General features: G+C 51.4%; 2 long non-coding RNA genes across 2 annotated transcripts; one reads left to right on the top strand and one right to left on the bottom strand.

The window, feature by feature from the left end:
• Positions 1-1,988: 1,988 nt before the first annotated feature.
• On the top strand, positions 1,989-9,316 carry LOC118158117. Its single transcript, XR_004746792.1, has 3 exons — positions 1,989-2,002; positions 4,191-4,194; positions 9,191-9,316. It is a non-coding gene; the product is annotated as an uncharacterized LOC118158117 (long non-coding RNA).
• On the bottom strand, positions 8,152-18,137 carry LOC118158116. The gene is made up of 3 exons (XR_004746791.1): positions 18,125-18,137; positions 13,023-13,029; positions 8,152-8,304 (listed from the first exon to the last, which is right to left on the bottom strand). It is a non-coding gene; the product is annotated as an uncharacterized LOC118158116 (long non-coding RNA).
• Positions 18,138-20,674: the final 2,537 nt, after the last annotated feature.

Here is a 20,674-nt window from a genome sequence, read left to right as displayed (position 1 = left end):
CATGTACCTCACATTGTGCTGAAATATGCCAAACGCCATCATTGCCACAAGTATCAAGTCCAAGTTCAACGCCAGGTCTCAAAAACCTGGGTATTCACTTCTCTGGCTTGCAGTCATGGGGAGATGGGGGGGGGGGGGGGGGGAAGAGCTGCGGGAGGCTGGAAGAGCCCTCCCTGTGCAAGAACCCTCGGTGATGCTCATCCGGGTGCTGCTGCCAGGACAAGCACCTGTGGGGGTCCTCCAGGAGAAGCTCTTGAGTCAAAACAAAGATTCATGGTCAGTGTTCAAGGAGGGTCCCTGCTGTGTTATCAGAAGGTGGAATTTGAGGCCAAAAATGTGACCCAAAAGGGCAAATAGAAGCTGTAAACCACTAGTTCTCTTCGTATAAATTAGCCTATTTCACCCTAAAAAGGACTTGCAGGTTCTCCTTAAATGATACACGACCTCCATTTTTTTATTTTTTAAAATCTCCAGTGGGTTTATTTCACTTTTATTTGGGACAGCCTTGATACCACACAGGCAGTTGTACCCTCACCTGTCTCTGGCTCCTGTTTCAGACCGCGTGGTGTCAGCTGCCTGCCCGAGCACATTTACCGAGAACAAACCAACACTGGACGTTGTCTGAAAGCCCTGAACCTGCTGCCAGCAGGGCAGGATGGGTCACCCAGCAGCCTGTTACTGTCACCTCGCTGGGCGGGTGCCGCAGGAGTCAGGCAGGAGCACCCCAGGAACTGCCGAGGCTGCAGCCTCCCAGGACACCCTGTCCCTGAGGGCTGCCAAACACAGCCGGGGAGGGAATAACAGCTACAAGAAGTGAGGAAGTAAAACTGAGAATAAGCACGGGGACGTGTTTTGTATCGCATATTCAGGAAGGGAAGGCAGGAACCAGAGCCCAAACCTGTGACGCCAATGCCAGCAGCTCCGTGTCAACACCCCTGTGGGGTCTCCGACCCCCAGCCCTGTTGGCTTTTTGGCTTTTGGAGAAAAGAAGTAGAAATAGCAGCATGAAGCAGGCTTGGGGATGACAGATCAGCAGCTCAGGGGGCTGAGGATAATTTGACAAGCAGCTTCACATTTCCTGGGGCGATACACCGCAAGCGAAGGCAGCATTTAACAGCTCATTATTCACGGCTTTGATGCTTTCTCTCTGTTTTCCAAATAACACATATTTAGCACTAAGATGATTTAAACAGCTGATCTCATCTGAGCCCCTGGCAAAGAGGAGGAAGTCCAGCAAGGCAGCAGCGGGTTAAGCTCCCAGGTGGCTGCCCCAGCGGTGAGGGTTATGTCAGCAGCAGCATCCCAAAAACTCCCAGCCATAGCAAAAGCGTGGGCAACAGTGGCAGGGTGGAGGTGGTGGGTGCAGGAGTTCGTGGGGGCAAGGAGATGCACCTCTTATCCCCCATGGCCACCCCTCTGGGGCACACAAGGGCTTTGAAGCCGCCCTGCCAACAAGGGACTTGTCCTCAGCTGGATTCAGGAGCTGAACCAGCTGATGCTCTGGGTAGCAGGGTTGAGAGCGAATTCTGGAGTAACCCACAGCACAGCTGGCTCCATCACAGAAAAAAAATAGTAATAATTTTTTTAAAAAATGGGGGATTTCAGCAGTTAACCACATTTTTTTTCAAATGAGTGTTGACATTTGTTGACATTCTGAATATTTTCAAGGGGTTTTGTTTTGTTTTGTTGTAATGATTGGAATGATTCCTTGCAAGCTTTCTCCTTGATTTTGATCTAACCTGAAAAGTAGTGTTTGGGTTCAGAAAGTTGCATCTGAAGATGCCGCCAGCTGTGGTGTGATGGGGAGCAGGGGAGCAGCTGCCCCCATCCATCCAACCCAGTGGGCCCTGAAAGGGGATGGGGAGGCCTGAAAACACCAGATCGGCAAAGCAGACACCACCCATGAGGAAAGATCAGTTCCCGGCTATCTTCCAGTTCGAACATTTATTTTTAGGTTGTGAACGCCTTGAGAAGTTTCCTTCCTCATTCAAGAAAAGAGATTGTTTAAAAAAAATATATACCTTTAGTTACTTTTTTTCTTTAAAAATAAGAAGGTGGAGAAAAGTGCAGGAGAAAATAAAACAATAAAAAATGTAGTAATATCTCTTGGGAGATGCAAATTTCCTGGAAAACGAGGTCTGAGCTTTACGGAGCTTGTTTGGAAGCCTGGACCCACCGCAGCTGGGGCAAGAGATCAGCTGCTGGAGACTGTTTCTGCCATAGCAAAGCTTCTTATGCCAACAATATTGTGCCAAACAAGCAGTTTGGGGCATCTTTTCCACTGCATCCCCCCAAATTTACGTGTGGTGGTCACCCAGCTGTGGAAGGCAGCACGGGGAGAGTCACAGCTGGGGTATGGAACAGTATAGAGAATGCACAACAAGCTTTTGTTAAAAAAGAAGAATTAGTGAAAATAATAAAAAAGCTTGCTGCGACAGCAAAGTATTCCCAGTGCGATGCGAACAGCAGCATCTGAGGAGGACACTTTCAATCATGGGACCAAATAAAACTGCTCCCTGCATTTGCCTCTGCATCGCCAAGGCCCTGATGCCCCCCCCTCACCCCCCCCCCCAGCCCAAGCTCTGCCCCCGCCTGTCCCAGCCCAGCCCCAGCCCTGCCTGGGGCTTCCCCCCACGGAGAGGATGCTGATGCCCCATGTCAGCCAGCTGTTTGCTCCTGGCAGTGGGTACCACGCCTGCAAATGCCCAAGATGCTCCCCTGCAGGATGCCCACTGCATTTCAGAAAAGAGACCAGAATGTTTCCCTCATAAATAACCCCACAGGCATCCAATATTTGATGGAAAACCTCTACCCTCTGTGATTTGGGGTACACGGACCCTGCACCTCTCTCCCACCACAGAGCACCTCCAGTTTTCCTTTCCCAGTACCAACACCACTGAGCATGTTGTGGCCACCTTCACCTTCTTTCTAGAAGTTTTTTCCAGCACCTCTGAGGATGGGAGAGCATCCCAGCACCACCTCTGGGACGACCTGTGAGCAAAGCCTATGCATTGCTTACAACGTGGGGTCACTGTGCAAGGACCTTGTCTTCCTCATTCTTTCCAACTAACAGCAAAGAAGAGCTGTCCTGGGATGAAGGCAGAGGACAGGATTTGTCTCAGCACAGGGGAGATAACCTGGTGTGATGGCCCAGCTCCAGAAAGCTGAAGGACGCCCCTGGTGGGATTGGGGACATGGGGATGGGGTTGGTGGGATGCAGGCACCAGGGACAGGGAAGGGGTTGGTGAGATACGTAAACATGAAATTGCTCCTGCTTAATGCTCTCATGGGCTTCAATCATGCTGCTGCTGCCTGGATTTTGGTCACGACTGGTGTGGGCTCTCCCTGAGTGTCACCTCCACCTGAAGGTCCCATTGCTGCTGTAAATGAGACCCCCAACACCTCCACCCCTGCTGCAGCTGGGCTTGCCGGCCGGCGTGGGATGGAGACAGAGATGGGTTTGGGGAGAAGGAGGGAAGGAAGCAGTGGGCTCCCACCTCCAGGAAGGGTCAGCTCCAGAAACCCAAGGCTTTCTTGAAATATTTCCCCAGGTTTAGTTTTCCCCCCTCCCCTTCCTCGCAGTGAGCTGCTGGAGCAGCACGTGTCCTGCTGTGTGGCCTGGGCCCCTCCCGCCGGGCACACAGCCTTCACCAGCTCCCGACTCAATTTGCAATTGATGAAATGAAAAAGATGCCCTTCCTTCAATTAATTCAGACGTCTTTTTCCTCGCCCCTCAAGGCACGATAGTGGCTCTAACATCGTAAATGATTTAGGATGGGAGCCAGATGAAGACAAAGCTGATGGATGACAATTCTCTGTTTGGGGGATGTTTTCCAGCTGGAGATTTTTGGAAACAAATAGATTTATCCCCTTCAAGAAACGACACGCAGCCACCGCATGACTCACGCTGTGAGTCAGGGCGCAGCAGCAGCCAGGAGGGATGCCAGCCTGCGCCAGGAAGGGACGGGACGGACCAGGAGAAGGAGCTGGGGCACAGGGCTCAGTGCCCGGACCCCAAAATTCAGCCACAGCCCCTCTGCTCCAGGCTTTAAGTGGTTAAAATCCATTTTGCCTGATTTGCCTTTAGCATCAAACCTCCCGAGCCTCCAGGCTGGCTGTCAAAGCAGTAAGACCCTCTTCTCTTGAAGCACATTGTGCCCTGGATTTGGGTAAATCCCCCAAAACCAAAGCAAGGTCAGTCCCTTGGGAGGCTTCTGGGCCACCTGGGGGCAGCGAGGAAGACGGGACCCCCCCCAGCCAGTGCCCTGGTGGCAGTGCAGTGGCTGCTGTCTGACTGGCAGCTATGGAAAATGGGTTGGGTCAGAACTAACCACGGCCACAGGGCAGCAAAACTGCAAAAGATGGGCTGATCCTGAAACTGTGACCTCGGAGACATCTTCCCATATCAGGATATCTTACGAATCTCTGGCAGAAAGGAAAAGACTGTGTTTAATTAGAGACCTCAGAGAGACCACCCAGAGAGTGGTGGTCAATGGCTCTGGGTCCAAGCGGAGGCTGGTGACAAATGGTGTCCCTCGGGGGTCTGTCCTCGGACCGGTGCTGTTTAGTACCTTTATCAACAATATAGACACTGGGATTGAGTGCACTCTCAGCAAGTTTCCAGATGACACCAAGCTGAGTGGTGCAGTCAATACACCAGAAGGAAGGGATGCCATCCAAAGGGACCTGGACAGACTGGGGAAGTGGGCCCATGTGAACCTGAGGAGGTTCAACAAGGCCAAGTGCAGGGTGCTGCACCTGGGACGGGGCAATCCCACACATGAGGACAGATGGGTGAAGAACTCGGTGAGAGCAGCCCTGCAGGGAAGGACTTGGGGCTTTTGGTGGATGAAAAGCTCAGCATGAGCCAGCAGTGTGCGCTTGCTGCCCAGAAGGGCAACTGCATCCCCAACTGTGCCCCCCTGCTCTGCCCTCGTGAGGCCCCACCTGGAGTGCTGCATCCAAGTCTGAAGCCCCAGCACCAGAAGGATGTGGGCCTATTAGAGCTGGTCCAGGGGAGGGCCACAAAAATGACCAAAGGGCTGGAGCACCTCTCCTGTGAAGAAAGGCTGAGAGAGCTGGGGGTGTTCAGCCTGGAGAAGATGAGGCTCTGGGGAGACATTATTGCAGCCTTTCAATACCTAAAGGGTTCTTACAAAAAGGATGGAGAAGGACTTTTTACTTGGGTATATAATGACAGGACAAGGGGGAATGGTTTTAAACTGAAAGAGGGGACATTTAGATTAGAGGTTAGGTGGAAAATTTTCAGAGGGCGGTGAGGCACTGGCACAGGCTGCCCAGAGAGGTTGTGGATGCCCCATCCCTGGAGGTGTTCAAGGCCATGTTAGATGAAGCCCTGGGCAACCTGATCTAGTGGGTGGTGTCCCTGCCCATGGCAGGGGTTGGGACTGGATGATCTTTGAGGTCCCTTCCAACCCAAGCCATTCTACGATCCCTATTTTTGCAGAGTGCATTGAGCGCATCCCATACCAACACATCATGCTGGGGAAAACGCACAAACCCCAGCCCATGCGAGCATCCCAGAGGGCGACAATCGGCTTTACATCTAAAAGCAGCCACTTCAGGCCAGGCGTGTAGCTCCTGTGCAGATGAGGAACTTCACGCCGGCAATGTCGGTGTGCCCAAAGCACCACCTCCACTGCCGCCTGCCAACGGGGGAAGCCCAGCCGCAACCGGCCCTGGCTGTCTGCGCCTTACACAGAGCACGTCCTGGAAACTGCGGCAGTTTGTATTAAGTTGTACAATTGAAAGCTATTCGTGTAAGAGGATTGCTTTCTGATACGTACATTGAAAGATTTTCTCTAAGCACAAGGCAATGCAAGTGTAATTGTAGGAGCGAATCCTGCCCAAATTGCTCTCTGCACAGCTTCCAGATGTTAGACAGCCCAAAAGGGACACGCGGGCGGGATGCAGCGTCACTTACCACCCTGCCTGGCTTTTGGGGCCGTGTTTTCCCTCTAGCCTCTGAGCAGGGGAAATCACAATTTTTCTGAGACATTTCAGCACCAGCCCCCACGCAGATCCCACTGCGGAGGTGGCCTTGGTGCAGGCTCTGGGGACCTGCAGCCCCAAGCTGCCCCCTGCATGGGTCACCCACCTCCTTCTCCCAGCCCTGGTGGTGGTGGCTCCATCGGCCCCAGCTCCACGGCACCCCAGGACAGACCTGCCCTGGAGCCCTGGAAATGCAGAGTGCCAGAGCATGGAGACACCAGGAAGAGGAGGGAGGGATCGTGGGGACAAAGAAGGAGGACAGAGGGAGCGTGGGGACACCAGAGAGAGGAGGGAGAGGCCTCGCACAGCAGGAACAAGCTGTTATTTCAGCTCAGCCAAATGGCCCATGGAGAAGCAATGCATAAAGGGGACAGCAGCAATTTCCATGTCCCAATAGGGGCTGGGAGAAGAAACTGTGGATGCTGCAGCACAGAGAAGCCATGCAGACAGGGTTTTCTTTAGGGCTCCCCTAGGATTTCCAAGGGAAGGAACTGTGAGGGTTTTTATGGGGCATTTTACATGAAGTGCTAATGACCACAGCAGCTGTTGAGGGCAGCAGGCGGCCGGCGGTGATGCGCAGCCCCGGGGATCCTCAGGCACAGAAGTCGCTGCCAAGGCAGTGCCGGCTGCTACCAGGGCTCAGCACGGACAAGGAAGGGGGTGTGGTGACCACTCGTGATTTACGGCTGTTTCAGCTCTCAGGGAGGTGGATGAAGGAGGCAGGCGTCTGGCCCAGGAAGGAGGACCGGGTGCAGAAGAGTTGGTGTCCACCCAGGGGAACACAGTGCGTTACGGTGGGCACCAAACATCCCGGCCCAACTCCAGCCGCACCCACACACAACTGATGCCCTGGGGTTAACGTGAGTCCCACAAAATAAACATGGCTTGCTGAAGTTGTTGAAGACCTCAGTTAACCCAAGTGACCCACAGGAGGCTGGAGGCCTGGAGACACGTCTCACAAAGCTGTTCTTTCTCCCCAGACTGGTTGGAAGGAGCTGCAGGCTGCTAAAGGGCAGCCCACGCCTGCGAAACGCTGGGACCACATCGTCCCTCTGCTGCTTCTACCAGGGCTGGTATGCATGCATCAGGAGGATTCGCTATTTTGTAACGTGGATGCAGTTAAATATTGTGGATTTTATTTCTTATTGCATATGCAACCTGCCTTCCCCTGGACTGGGTGATGGGAAGGTACCCGCAGACCCTACCATCACAAGAGGACACATGGAGGAATGAGGATGAGCATAATGGCACAGCTGAGCAGAAAATGGGGAAGACCACTACCTAAATGTGCATCCAGGGGCTGGGGAGATGCCCTGCCACAGCTGCCTGGGCTGGCAGACATGAGCCAGGTCTTCCAGAGCCTCACAGAGCAGAGCTGGTGGCTGGCTGGAGAGGTCTCCACACCCTATAAACAGCTGTGTTCCGATAACTGCACCCCACCCCGGGTATTTTTACTCAAACAGCATTAGTTCTGTAAAATAAGCCTACAATACAATAATTTTTAACTTGAACATAGTCCAACACTGGGAATTTCTGAGAATTCATACTCTTCACATTGACCCTGCCATCAGAAGCAGGAGTCAGAGCACAGGGCTCTCAGAAAAGAGCACAGAGCATTTTTGCAAAGAGCTCCTGGGCTTTCCAGTGCTGCCAACCTTCACCCCAAAGCCCAGATGCAAGTTAAATGGTGTCAAATGTGACCAAAATCAGAGGAGTGATTGAGCAGAGGATGAGAGAGCCTGCAGTGAAGCTGTGGTGGGAACACAACAAATCACTCCCCAGCAAGGGGAAAGAAGAGCAGCCCTTCACCAGCCAGTTTAAGGAAACCAAGCCCCTAAGACAAACTTCCCATGATAATTTTGGAGTTTTGTTTGTTTATAATGTGATAAGAAGGAAACAAAAAAAGTCATTTCAGAGACCTTGCTCAGTGAGAAATGCCCACTGCAGGACCAAACACACCAAGAACCTCACCCAGAGCTTTTGATACCTTCATGAATCCAGGTCATTCCTCCACTATTCAATGAGCAGCAAAACCACCAGGATGAGATGCAGCCTCTCTTTCCCAGCAAACACTGCACTGGTTTAACAGGAGCATGGCAAACACCAGACTTGTCAGCAACCATCCCAGCCCCAGCCCTGCTCAAAGGGCTGGGCCCCTAGCACAGCAGGAGACAGACTGGTGGAGCCCAGGCCACCCATGCCCCTGCCTTCCCCCCTGCTCCTTCACTGCAGCCCACCCCAGCTGGCCAGGTTTCCTGCAAGTACCAGCGCAGCTGAGCATGCCCAAACCATCTGTGGCCAGCAGGTCAAGGGAGGTGATCCTCCCCCTCTACTCTGCCCTGGTCAGGCCTCACCTGGAGTACTGTGTCCAGTTCTGGGCTCCCCGGTACAAAAAAGACAGGGATCTCCTGGAAAGAGTCCAGCGGAGGGCCACAAAGATGACACGGGGCCTGGAGCATCTTCCCTATGAAGAAAGGATGAGAAACCTGGGTCTGTTCAGCCTGGAGAAGACTGAGAGGGGATCTCATTAATGTGTACAAATATCTGAGGGGTGAGAGACAGAAGGATGTAGCTAACCTCTTCTCAGTGGTTTGTGGGGACAGGACAAGGGGCAATGGCTGCAAGAGAACACACGAAGTTCCGCACCGACATGTGAAGGAACCTCTTCACAGTGAGAGTGACGGAGCACTGGAACAGGCTGCCCAGGGAGGTTGTGGAGTCTCCTTCTCTGGAGATATTCAAGGCCCGTCTGGACGCCTACCTGGGCAGCCTGCTCTGAGGAACCTGCATTGCAGGGGGGTTGGACCCGATGATCTCTCGAGGTCCCTTCCAACCCCTACAGTTCTGTGATTCTGTGATCTTGCAAACCATTGCTTGCTTGAGTCCTGCATTCAGACCTGGGTGATGCAGTGCACGCACACCAGCACGGTTGGCATGCCAGGTTTCCATCATATGAAGACAAAGAGATGGCTTCAAAATGTCCTATACCTGCCCAGGGCTTGCAGGTGCCACTTGTGTCCCTGCGGAAGCGTGGTGACATCTCACCAGCTCCAGCCTCTGTTCAGTGCTTTGTGAAGAAGCTGCCATGAGCCTGTTGGAGCTGCTTCCCATCCACCAAGCCCTCTCCATCACCCACAGACATGTGGGCACTCTCGCTTCTGCTCCCCGTGCTATGAAGGAAAAAGATGTTCTGCAACACTTGTGCATTTCACATCCTTAAAATCCTGTTAGCATCCCCTCTCACAGAGTCTTGCACGACTATGACACACCTAGGTGCCCTAGGGAAAATTATTTTTTATTTTCTTTCTTTTTCAGAATCACTTTTAACAATTTAAGAAATGAGGTAATCTTAAAAACAGTCACAATCTGAGGAGCACCTGTTGACACTGCCGTGGGCTCTGAGGATCGCAGGCTGCAAGCGCTCGCGGAGCCAACAGCGGTGGGAGCGCTGCGAGCACCTGGAGCCCAGCGGGGGTGCAGATGCTGGAGCGTGACTGCGTTCTCCTCCCATCCCCAGCTGGCACCTCTGGGTCTCCGTTCAGGCCACGTCTCTGCAGCTGGCTTGGCCAGGCTCCTCAGCTGGAGCAGTGTCAGTCTTCCATCAGGCAGCCGCTGCAGGAAGCGGGGCAGCTCCGCTGATTGCTGCCCCCCACGTTGCAGCGGAACGGGAGAGTGCGGGGCAGCCCTCCTGGCCCCTGGGGGAAACTTGGGCAGAGCCGGCAGGGAAAAGGGGTGTTTGGGGCTATTTCAGGCCTTCAGTGACAGAACGCACAGCCTCACTGCAGCGGTGCTTCCCCAATGAGGGTCTGCGCTGGGTATTTTCATGCCAGTCCTTCCTAACACATCAGCTCACGCTGAGACTGCAGCCGACAGGGTACTGCATAAACACATAGGCAGATGGGAGCGGTGATCTTCCCAACAGCAAACAACCCACCCCTCTCTCGTTTAAATACGTTTCTCTAGCCAGACCCCAGTACCTCAAAATGGAGTGCAAAGCACGAGGGTCTCTCAGAGCAACCCCTGGGGATGTGTCAGCGGACCCCATGCCCGGATGTTACCACAGCATGGCAAGAATTGCTTTCTTGACCCAAAAGAAATCAATCGTATTGGGTTTTCACTTACATCACACTGCCACCTCCATCCAAACCAGCGGTGATGCTGGGTCCTGGTTTGGGCTGGGATATCGTTAATTTTCTTCACAGCAGCTGGTATGGTGCCGTACTTTGGAGAAAAATAATGTTGGTAACACACCAAAGTTTTAGTGCTTCAACAAAGCCACACTTTTCAGCTTCTCATGCTGCCCTGCCAGCGAGAAGGCTGAGGGTGCACAAGAAGCTGAGAAGGGACACAGCCAGGACAGGTGACCCAAACGGGCCCAAGGGATATCCCATAACTTACGGTGTCATGCTGAGCAATTAAGCGGGGGAGTTGGCTATGGAGTTCCCCTATCCCACTGTGGGGAACAAGTGAATGGCTGCGTGGTGCTGAGCTGCCCGCTGGCTTAAACCCACCCAGGCTGGCAAATTGCCCAGGTGGAGCAAACGCATCCTTCCATGAGCCCAGCGTGGCTTTGAGGAGTTGTGTGTGTTGGTTAAGGCTGCTGGGAGACTGGAGTAAAACAGCTTGGAAAGTACCCATTGCCAAAACCATGAAGGTGGAAAACATCTGGACAGACATCAGAAGTTGCACACGACATTAACAGGGGTGCTGTTACTTACACCACCCCCAATAGGCTGAACCTTGGGCATCAGACAGGGTCTTTCAGCAGATGGCAGGCGTTCAAAACACATAAAGGTACAGCTGTTGGTACAACAAGGCCTTCAGCACGGCTTTTAGATCTGCCTGCAGTTGCACCTGCACAGACTCAGCCAGCCAGCAGTGGCTAAATTCCCGTCACACTTATCCTTATGGACACTGCACTTTTTGTAGCTGAGCTGGGTGCACCCCCCATCTCTCTTACAACTCGGCACTGAAGTAAAAACAACGCTTGCTCCCCGCACCTGATCAGCCGCAGAGATCACGAGCACAGCCTCCCCGATGGCGCTGCCAACGGCGATACACGGCTCACTCACACCACTTGTACAAGATAAAAAGCGTTATAAATACTTCCATCCAAGAAGCCCTAAAAACAGGAGGGAAGGATTAAACAAAGACATCCTTCTCAATATCCAACTTCAGAAAGTCTACGTGAACAGATTTGATAATGGTGTTAGTCTGGAAATGAAAACCAAAGCTCATCCATCAGCCACCCTGCAGATCAGCGGGCCCCACCCTGACATCAGCACCCGGAGATGTCTTTTGCTTTGTTCTTCCGCTGGTATCTCACATCCAGGGGATCAAAGCCCCGCTGGCTGGACCCGAACAGCGCCCAGCGAGGAGTCCTGGCTGTGTAGTCTGCTGCTGTGAACGTCTTCGATCCCCCGCTCCTCTCGTGCTCTCGCACCAGCTCCTGGAAGCGCTCGTAGTTGATCCAGGTGCACCACTCGCCGTCAACCTTGAACTGCGAAATAAGAGAGATGTGTTACTGTGCTGCAGAGCAGGGAGTACCACCACACAGCCGATTCATGGTGGGACAAGCTGCTGAGGCTGGGTGCATATTAAATTGGTTTCCTAGCTGTGGGTTTTTTTCTTTTCTTTTTTTTTTTTTTTTTTTTGGGGCAGGTGATTTTTTATTTTTTTTCCAAATTTCTGGCTCCATTAAGGTCCAAGGTGAAGCCATCCAGAAGTTAAGATAACTTCCTTAAGAGGAAAAGGAAATCTTTAAGGCAGACAAATACCAGGACCTCACTGTTTCTGAGCTACATTTCATCCAGGAGGTCTGACCAAGCAAACCCAGAAACAGGATGGCCCCTTCTCTTACAGCTGTAGTCATTTAGCAGAGCTGTCTACCAGCAGGTAAGCTTCGTGAAGATTTGACTGCTTGGTGCCTTGCCTGATCCTTTGAAGTACCAGATCCTAACACCTTTCAGCCCCACTTTGCATCCCAAAGCCCAGTTCTCAGGTGCAATTGCACTTGCCAGTGCACTGTCGTTTACACCTTTGACACCTTGATTTGGGGAACTGGAGGAGTCCTGGAGGCAATGTATAAATCTGAGCCCAATACCCAGGTGTCCCTTGATGGAGGGCAGGGGCAGGAGGGCAGTGCTTGGGAGAGGGGGAAGATTAAAAGGTTTGATGACACGAATCCTCTTTCTATACAAGAATTTTAAGAATTCCTTACTTGACAAGTTGAAGCTGTGTTTGTCTCACAGACCTGCTCTGCTAATTTAGCAGCAGCCTTGACTGAATCCTCAGTCAGGTTTTGTCTGAGCTGAGAGCTTATCCGAAGAAAGAGGGAAAACATACTGGCTCCCTGATTTTTTCAAAACCTGATGGTTATGCATTTAAATGGCATTTGACTTTCTGCCCAAGAGCTAAAAGCTTTTTTGGTTGGAAAAACTGCTGATACCTGCAAAAATTTGAATCAAACATTGCCAGTTATAATCTCTTTCTGCCTGTGTAATTGCAGCACATTGTTGCAGGAGGAGTCCTTCACCCAGAGCAGAGATGTGCGACTGCACAGCCAGAACAGCCGGGAAGAAGTCTCGCTGTAAATATGCTCGCCCAACGCTCATTCTTCACATGCTAACATTTAAACAAGGCAACACATCCTTTCCCATGTGAGTGGCTGCAAATAAAGCAACAGCAGAGGAGGCAACGCATCGCTGGGACAGCAGGCAGGTCCCCGACAGACCCGGCCTCAGCAGAGCTGAGCTTCCCTCATGATAGGAGGTGTCGCCCAAGCCAAGTTTGGCCAAGTCGCCCAGCTCCCATCCCTCCGGTGCAGTCATAGCTACCAAGACTCAAACCTCACCGTCCCGAAGAGCATCCCAGAGCGAGGTTTGTGCAGCCCCGCTCGCAGCCCTTCCCAGCACAGCAGCAGCTGGCAGTGCTGCAGGCAGGCGGTGGTGCCCTGTGGCCAGCAGGGACCTGGGGCTTGGACCAGGTCTGCCCATGGCACTCCTCCGCACCTTCTGTCTGCTCTCCCATCCCTCTCTTTCTATCCCTGGTGCCTGTCTGGAAACATCATAAGCCAAAAGCTGCAGGAAAGACACTTGAACAAGTTCAGACCGTGCATCAGAGCCCTCCCCAGATTTGATTCACCATTGCTCATCAGTAAATTCTCACATGAATTAAGGGCAAACAATTCTACAGGATCCAGCCACACGGCCTGTAACACACACAGCACAAGGCAGGGCTGCTCAGCACACAGCAAGTTGCTGAGCTTATTCCCGTGACGTGTTCAGAGCTCCCAACTCCTCAGATGGGTCCCTAGATAGACTCGAGGCCAACTAAGGGAATCCTTCTACATAAAGAATAAAGCCACGGCTGAGACTTGGAACCAGCTGAAGGGGTAATTTTGTAAAGCCCGTTTCCTTGAAAACCCATGGGATGTTCCCGTCTCAGGAGGGAAGGGAGAACTTGCAAAGAATCCTTAACCCTGCAGCAAGAGAGGCTGAGCAAGAGCCAACGCCACGAGAGGTGCTCGTGCCACCAGGGGCAGCTGACACAAGGCTGTTGGCTGCAGCCGCCATCTCCAACCCAAACCCTGGCGCAGATATGGGCCTCTCCAGAGTCGTAAAGCTAGAAATAGCACGATGGCAGCATACTACGACCAGCAGAAGACAGAACTATTTCTAGAACCAGCCCCACAGCCTCTGGGCTGTGCTTCTGCTCGAGGTGAGGCTTGGAGAGGTGGCATGGTCAGTGGCAAAAGGGGCCTTTTGCCCCCTCCTCATCCCTTAGGAATAAAGCCCTATGTGTGGGGACAAAACGATGGAGCTCTGGTTTAGTCCCATCACACCAAGCCCGTGGCTATGTGAGCCGCAGCCGGTCCCACCAGCTCTCGGAGGCAGCAGCTCCCAGCAGCCCAGCCAACCCCCCGGGCTTGCACAATCACTCGCTTTGCTCCACCGGTGTCCTGAACGGCAGCGGGGGCACCCAGGGGAGACTCTAAGCCATTTAATTTGGACTCAATACACGAACTTGCAGCTCCTGACACAGCAGAGCTACTGACGCTGTGAAGCGCCTGCTGCAGCCCTGCGCAAGAGCTCCCGCAGGAGCGGCCGGATGCAGGCTGCCTGGGGTTCATTACAAAAGCAGATTAAATACCATTAAATATTTGTGGGGCTGCAAAACAACAGCAATAAAAAACAAAGAGATGGGAAGCATCCTTTATTCTTGTCATGGAAACCAATTACTTCTGCTAAGAAATAAAAACCAGACTAAGGTGGGGTAGGGGAGAAGAGCCTCAATTGCCCAGGATTTACAGATCGAGTTTTAACAATTTTATGATTATTTCACAGATAGTGGAAGATTTAAGACCCAGAACAGTTTCACAACGTCCATACAACAGGCGAACCAATGATAGGCATCGGTGTTATTTCAGACTAGTGCAGTTGGATGTTTTATCAAATTTTTCACTACCTGGTTAAGTCTTTTAAGGCGATAAATACATCGGCAAAAGACAAACGGCTGAAACCCTCCCCTCGTTTTCAAGTTAGCATCATAACAAAAGAGCAATAAAGCTCCTGCAGTGGCTCTGAGGCCAAGCTGTGCTGTCCGGAAAGGCAAACTCAGCACCTCCCGAGGGCTTTGCTCAACAGCAAGGTGAAGCCGGGGCCAGTGCTCAGCTTCCCCCCCCAGGAGTTCTCGTCCCTGGGTCCCCAGGCTCCCAACGCTGCTTGCTCCGGTCAGAAGCTGCACTGGTGCCCAGCTCTGCAAAACCCTATTTCTGCAGATCCTGCAGCTCGTGCAAGGAGCACCACAAGGAACTCATAATGGCCCTCAAGTCAGGAGAAACCTGGAAGCACACGTTCAGAGCTGCAGGATCAGGTGGCTGCAACCACCCTGAGCATCACCTCCCTGCCCCTGCGGCACAACTGCTTACAGCTCTGCAGGGTTGGGGTTCAAAGTTATTTTAAAGCATGACAGCAAGGCCCTGTGCATGGGGCAGAGCTGTGGCAGCGTGGATACGAATGGGACATTTCTTTAAATCAGCTTTTGCAGTATGTGTAGAGCTGTTTAGTCTGTACGGAGAGGAGCTGCTTGCTGCAGAAACCCATCAACATACACGAAAGAGAAGAACCACACTACATATTTCTCTTCCTATCAACCTATTTGCATAAACAATTTTGGAGGATAAAAATTTATGCATGTATTGAGGACGATATAGTAGTACAATTTACTACATTGGCCCAGACGCGCATAATTGCCAAGAAATAAACATGGGGTTTAAACGAAGGGATAAAATATAGAAGAGAGGCAGAAATGGTGACACACGAAATGCCAATGCTGAAAAATGGAAGTCAGCCAAAACCCAATTAGTTTGTCCTAACAAGGATAATGCTATGTTCTCCTCAGAGGAAAACACGCTGGAAGGAGAAGGCTCCTCTTTGCCCGCTGCCTCTGTTGGTCTCTGCAGAAAAGCGTGCATTTCCCGGACAGGACGACACAGCACGGGCAGAACGGGACAAAACAGCACAGCCCACGGGACACAAGGCAGCCTCGGCACACTGCGTCCCGTGCGGCTGATGCAGGGCAGAGGGAGAAAGCAGGGCTTGGGGGCTCGCAACCAGCTCTTCTTCAATGACTTGTGAACGTGTGGATAAATGCACGGGTTTAGTAGCCCGGCAAATGAAGTCTTCCCCAGGCACGTGCAGTATTTACCAGTTAAACACAGCAGCTCTATACGCAGTCTTAAAAACCATGCAAAAATCAGTCGGTAGCAAGGAGGGAAAACGGGGCGCGTTCAGCAGCATGGACGTGGCGTGGGACAGCGGGGAGCAGTCTGTGTGCAGGGAGGTCACACCAAACCCCTGACAGTTTTTCTAATTGCAATCCCCAGCATTTTGAAAAAAGGGTTTTGGCCAATGCTTTAGTCAACACTTACTTGGTTTGCACAGAGCACGAGACGTTAAAGAGCATTTTGCAAGAGCAGGTCTCGGCAGCTGAGCTTTTGTAAGGCCAGCAGCTCCGATGCTTCCCTTCCCTCGCCTGCACTTTTATGTCCCATCCCAAAAACCACATCAAACCCAGCTGCTGGCTCTGTTCTTACACATTCAGAAGTGATTAGGTCTTCCCCCGCCTTCTCTCAAAATCCTGCCGAGCGACACAAGCTGACAGCTTACACAGGGGCTCTGTGTCGCCAGGGCAAGGCTGCTGCTGCTGGCTCTAGCGACCCGGTGCCGCGGGGTGCTTCGGAGCCGCAGGCAGGGTTTTGGAAGGGCTGTGCTTTCCAAAAAAACCACAGTTTTTTGTCGTTGTTTTTAAGGGAAGTAATGCATTCAGAGCCTCCAGCATTGTGCTCCCTGCGCTGTCTGAGCATTTAAAAGAAGAGAGATTAAAACCCAATACTACTACCCTCTATTTACATTCTTTGAGAAGAAAGCTTATCTTTGGAAAAGCAATCAGGTATCCTCAGTCCGTTTGTCAGCACCTTCCCTTGAAATGCTTCCTTTGCTGAGCCTAAATATATTCTTTTACTAATAAGGAATATTGTTCTGGGGAAAGGGAGTGGGGCTTTGCACTTTGGCACTTCAGGTAGTTTTTTGTTTTGTTTTAAAATTCCGTGTTTCTGTACTTATGTTCTTGAAACTTAAAAATATGCCTGTGTGTTTTCAAGTACCCGCGCAGCTTCCTGCCAGCCATGCAGACTGCGTTTCAGACCAGGTGATCCCACAGCCCGTGGGGTCACAGAAGACCACCTGCTTCACACGAGATGTTTTACATTAAGAGCATTTTAATACAAATGTGCATAGCAGAAACACTGCTCTCCTTAGCTCCCCTGGCAGCAGCTGGAACAACTCAGGAGCATCAACGCACTGCAAATTCCATCGATCTGCAATGGTATCTGACTCAGAATACAAAAATAAATCAGTCCACAAGCAGCTGCACAGCAGTGCAGAAGTTAACTCCCATCACCCATTTTCCTCTTGCATGTGCATTGACACCAGAGACCTGGGGCCAGTCCCAGACTCCAGGTGTGCTGCAGCACATCAGTCCTGAAGAAACAGCACCAGCCTTGCAGAGAACCTGTCTGTGAGCCAGATTTGGTGCGGTAGGTGCACATCTGGATTTTCTATAATGGACAGAAGTCGTAGGCTGTCTAGACGGTGCAGCTGGGCTCTTGCAGTCAGAAGGAATTTAAACATCGCACCCCAGAGGCGGTGCGCGAGGCTGAGATGGGTCCACTCCTCCTGCCGCCATGGCTGGCTTTGCAAGCCCGCCTCACCTTTCTGATTCGCTTTGTGGGAAATACAATCCCATCTTCCAAGTCCATTTTACTTCTCAAGGTTGCATGGTTTTGAACTGTTTAAGAACTCAGACATCTGAGTGCGGGGTAATGCCACATGAAATGTGCTGCTCAGGAATTATTTACCGCTTCGGATGTGCAATAAGGTTGTTTTCAGCTACTGGCTTTGTATTGCCGCTCTCCGTGTCTGTGCCCAGAAAAATACCTCACATGAGGAAGGCAGCTGGAAAATGACTCTGAAGGTCTCAGTCTCAAGCACCTTACTTTACAACCGATGCATCCAATCATTTCAGTAAACAACTCCTGCACACATGGTATTATTAATTAGACCACATATAATGAGAGAGAAAACTTGCACTATGCAACTGCAGTGACTTTTTGGCACCTGTCAGTACAAAGTATTCTGACAGTACTCCTTAACGTCAAACAAATAATTCATTATATTATTACACACAGTTTCTCATCTAATTAAGGCCCACAATTATTTAAGGCTCCCTTTATTCAACAGTGGAAGTGGCTGAGCTGGAGTCATTCAGAGGAAAAAATAAGAAATATTGCAGATAAATTAATCTTAACAGGGTCACACAGCTTGTTAAAAGCTAAAAACCTTTTATTTTTATTTATCAATTGTAACCTCAGGCTTTGCATGGAAGAAGTAAAGATTAAAGTAGTTAAGTAACAAACGTGTGGAACAGAAGGTTATAACCAACCCACTCTCTGCAAGCAGCCATGCTGAAGTAGATGAAACACCTCTCAGAGCTGGCAACCACCGTGCCTGGAAATGGGGTTTGCTATCACGTTTCCTGAGAGCAGCAAAACAAGAAGGCAACAACAAACCAAGGCAAAAGCGACCTGGCCTTGTGCTGCTGGGCCAGTACTGCAGTGCCTGATGCTCGTGGGATCGTTCCTCTGCCACTCGTCAGCTTCTATTTATTAAATCTAATCTTGTATGAATTAGTCTAAAGAAAAGATTCATTATTGCAGATTTTTTTTTTTTTAATCTGTACCCACTGCAGAGACGAACAACTCACCTGCCAATTAAACCAGGGCTACATCCAGACAGTTTTAATTCCAATGGATGAAAAATTGATTACCTTAGCATAACTGATCTTCTTTTAATAACTACCAGATCAAGCACAGCAGAGCCACCTTCCTATTTGGAAGGAGACAGAGGGAAAAAAAAAAAAAAAGAAAAAAGAAAAAAAGCAACTTAAAACCCGTAAGACTTCATGCTCACATCTGCAATCAGGCTGTACTTTCTCCCAAGACAGGGAGGAGCCCCAACGCGGGGATGTGACATCTTCCGTGACCTTCTGACGTGAAGCAGCAAGCCAAATCCCTTTTCCCCGTGTACTGCACCAGTCACAGCCATGGGGTAATGCTGATGGAACAGCTGAGGTAGCAAGAGGAGGACAGGGTCCAAGTTCAGGATCCGGGATGCAGGGACAGCTCACGCTCGCCAAATGATTTGCAAGGCAGGAAGGAAATAGATGTGATGGACTATTTTTCTGTAATATAACCCTTGTTAGTCAATCTGCAGCTGGTAGTTAAGTGCTTCCTTCTCCTCCCTAAATATAGATGAAATGCTCATCATGGAGCAACTTCACTGTCCTTCACCCAAACTCTCAAGCCTCCTACAGGCACAGCCAGGGCACATGTGAAGTCCTCATGTCCCACCAGAGCCCCGTGGGACAGACACGTGTGATGCTGGAAAGCCTGGTGGGAACAAAAAGAAGGCTGATTTCATGTCTGGTGGGAAGATCTCTTGGTTGATGGAGAGCGATGAGCACCACAGACCAGGTTGCCATCTCCCCCCAGTTTATTTCAATTGCAGCTACCCATGACATCTGCCGTGGTGGCACACCGTGCACCCTCAGCACCGCATCTTGGCTATGGGAAGTCTTCTCCCCATCTCTTCCCGGAGAGGACAGCGAGGACAGTCCTTCCTCTGAAAGCATGTCTCCCTCATCAGACCGCCCGTACCCTCGATGGAAGGGCACCTCACCTCCACCAGCACAGGGTGGCTCAGGCAATACCCTCCTGCAGGGCCTCCAAGAGGGATGAAAGTAAAACCTTCCCCATCGAGTGGTTGCAGAGACCTTCCCAAAAGCGGCTGCCTCGGCTCATGCTGCAGCTGCTCGGTGCCCGTGGGCACGCTGTGCCTGCTGCGACCCTGCTGTGCCAGAGGAGCCAGCCAACAGCACCAGGGAAAGAAAATACTCCACTGGTGAGACGAGGGAGTTCTGCGGCAAAATCGCTGCATCTGGACCACGCAGCCCTAGAGGATCTTGCATCCGGGGTACGGACCTGAATCTGATTGCAGAAGTCAGGGAAATCTGTGTACTGGGGCAAAAGAGGATGCTGACAGCAACTTCTCTGAGCTTGCTGACCGTTCATCCCCCCCTGCTAACAGACACCTCCACTCAGGGTGAAGAAGCGTTCCTTGTGCTAAGGCATGGCTCACTGGCATGGAAATCAGCCCCAGCACCAGGGGGAGGCAGGGCTGCTCACACACACAGACCCGCCAAGGACCAGGCTGAGCAGCAGCACGGGATGCAGACTGCGCTAACGAGAAACTCGGGGCTGGAAAGCAACCGGGAGAACATGGCTGGAAACCAACTCCCTTGCAAAAGCAAGTCAGATATTTAAACGAACATAAGGGGAGGTAATTGGCAGGCAAGCGCTTTGATACAACAGAGCGGGTGGTAAACACATGCATAAAGCAAATTCAACAAAGTGGGGCAGAGGGTTTCATTTGAGAAATTATTGAAATGCTAGCTTTCATTCAAAAAAATGTTTGCTGCAAGGCAACTGGAGCACATTCCCTCTCCTTAGGCACTCGCTGTGGTTGTCTCGAGGAGACGTTTATTGTTATGGTGCAGGAAAGCCAGCTGCCAGAGGTCTCACTCTGGAAAAGGTTATACATACTAATGGTTGTATTATAAAGTCGCTGCTGTCTCAATATCTCAGCCAATTAGTTCAAAAGCACTAACAAATTAGGGTTTTGTACTGTGGCATTTATAGAATTTGGTACAAAGCGATACAATTACTGAAGGATTTAGCACCACTGCTCAAGAACCGAGGCAAACGCAGCCGGGACGCAGCGGGCTGGAGGTCAGCGTGCTGGGGCACACAGAAAAGCTGGCTCTGAGGAGTCCCACAGCCAGGGGAGCCCGGATCCAGACGGACCCTGCACCCCAGCCCAGCTGCCCCGTGGCTCCCAGGGGCTCGTACTGATACCCAGCTGACCTCAACACGTGGGAACACCTGCAGCTAGTGGCTCCTCAGCTCGCCATGAGGGCAGTGCAGGTGCTCCCTGCATTTTTTTTTTTTAGGGCTCCGTGAAGGGTAACTGGAAAGCAACACTTC

Source organism: Oxyura jamaicensis (assembly GCF_011077185.1).
Source record: "Oxyura jamaicensis isolate SHBP4307 breed ruddy duck chromosome 19 unlocalized genomic scaffold, BPBGC_Ojam_1.0 oxy19_random_OJ106421, whole genome shotgun sequence".
Lineage (NCBI taxonomy): Eukaryota > Metazoa > Chordata > Aves > Anseriformes > Anatidae > Oxyura > Oxyura jamaicensis.
Note: the sequence above shows the minus strand (reverse complement) of the source record. Positions and strands in the feature narration are given on the sequence as shown.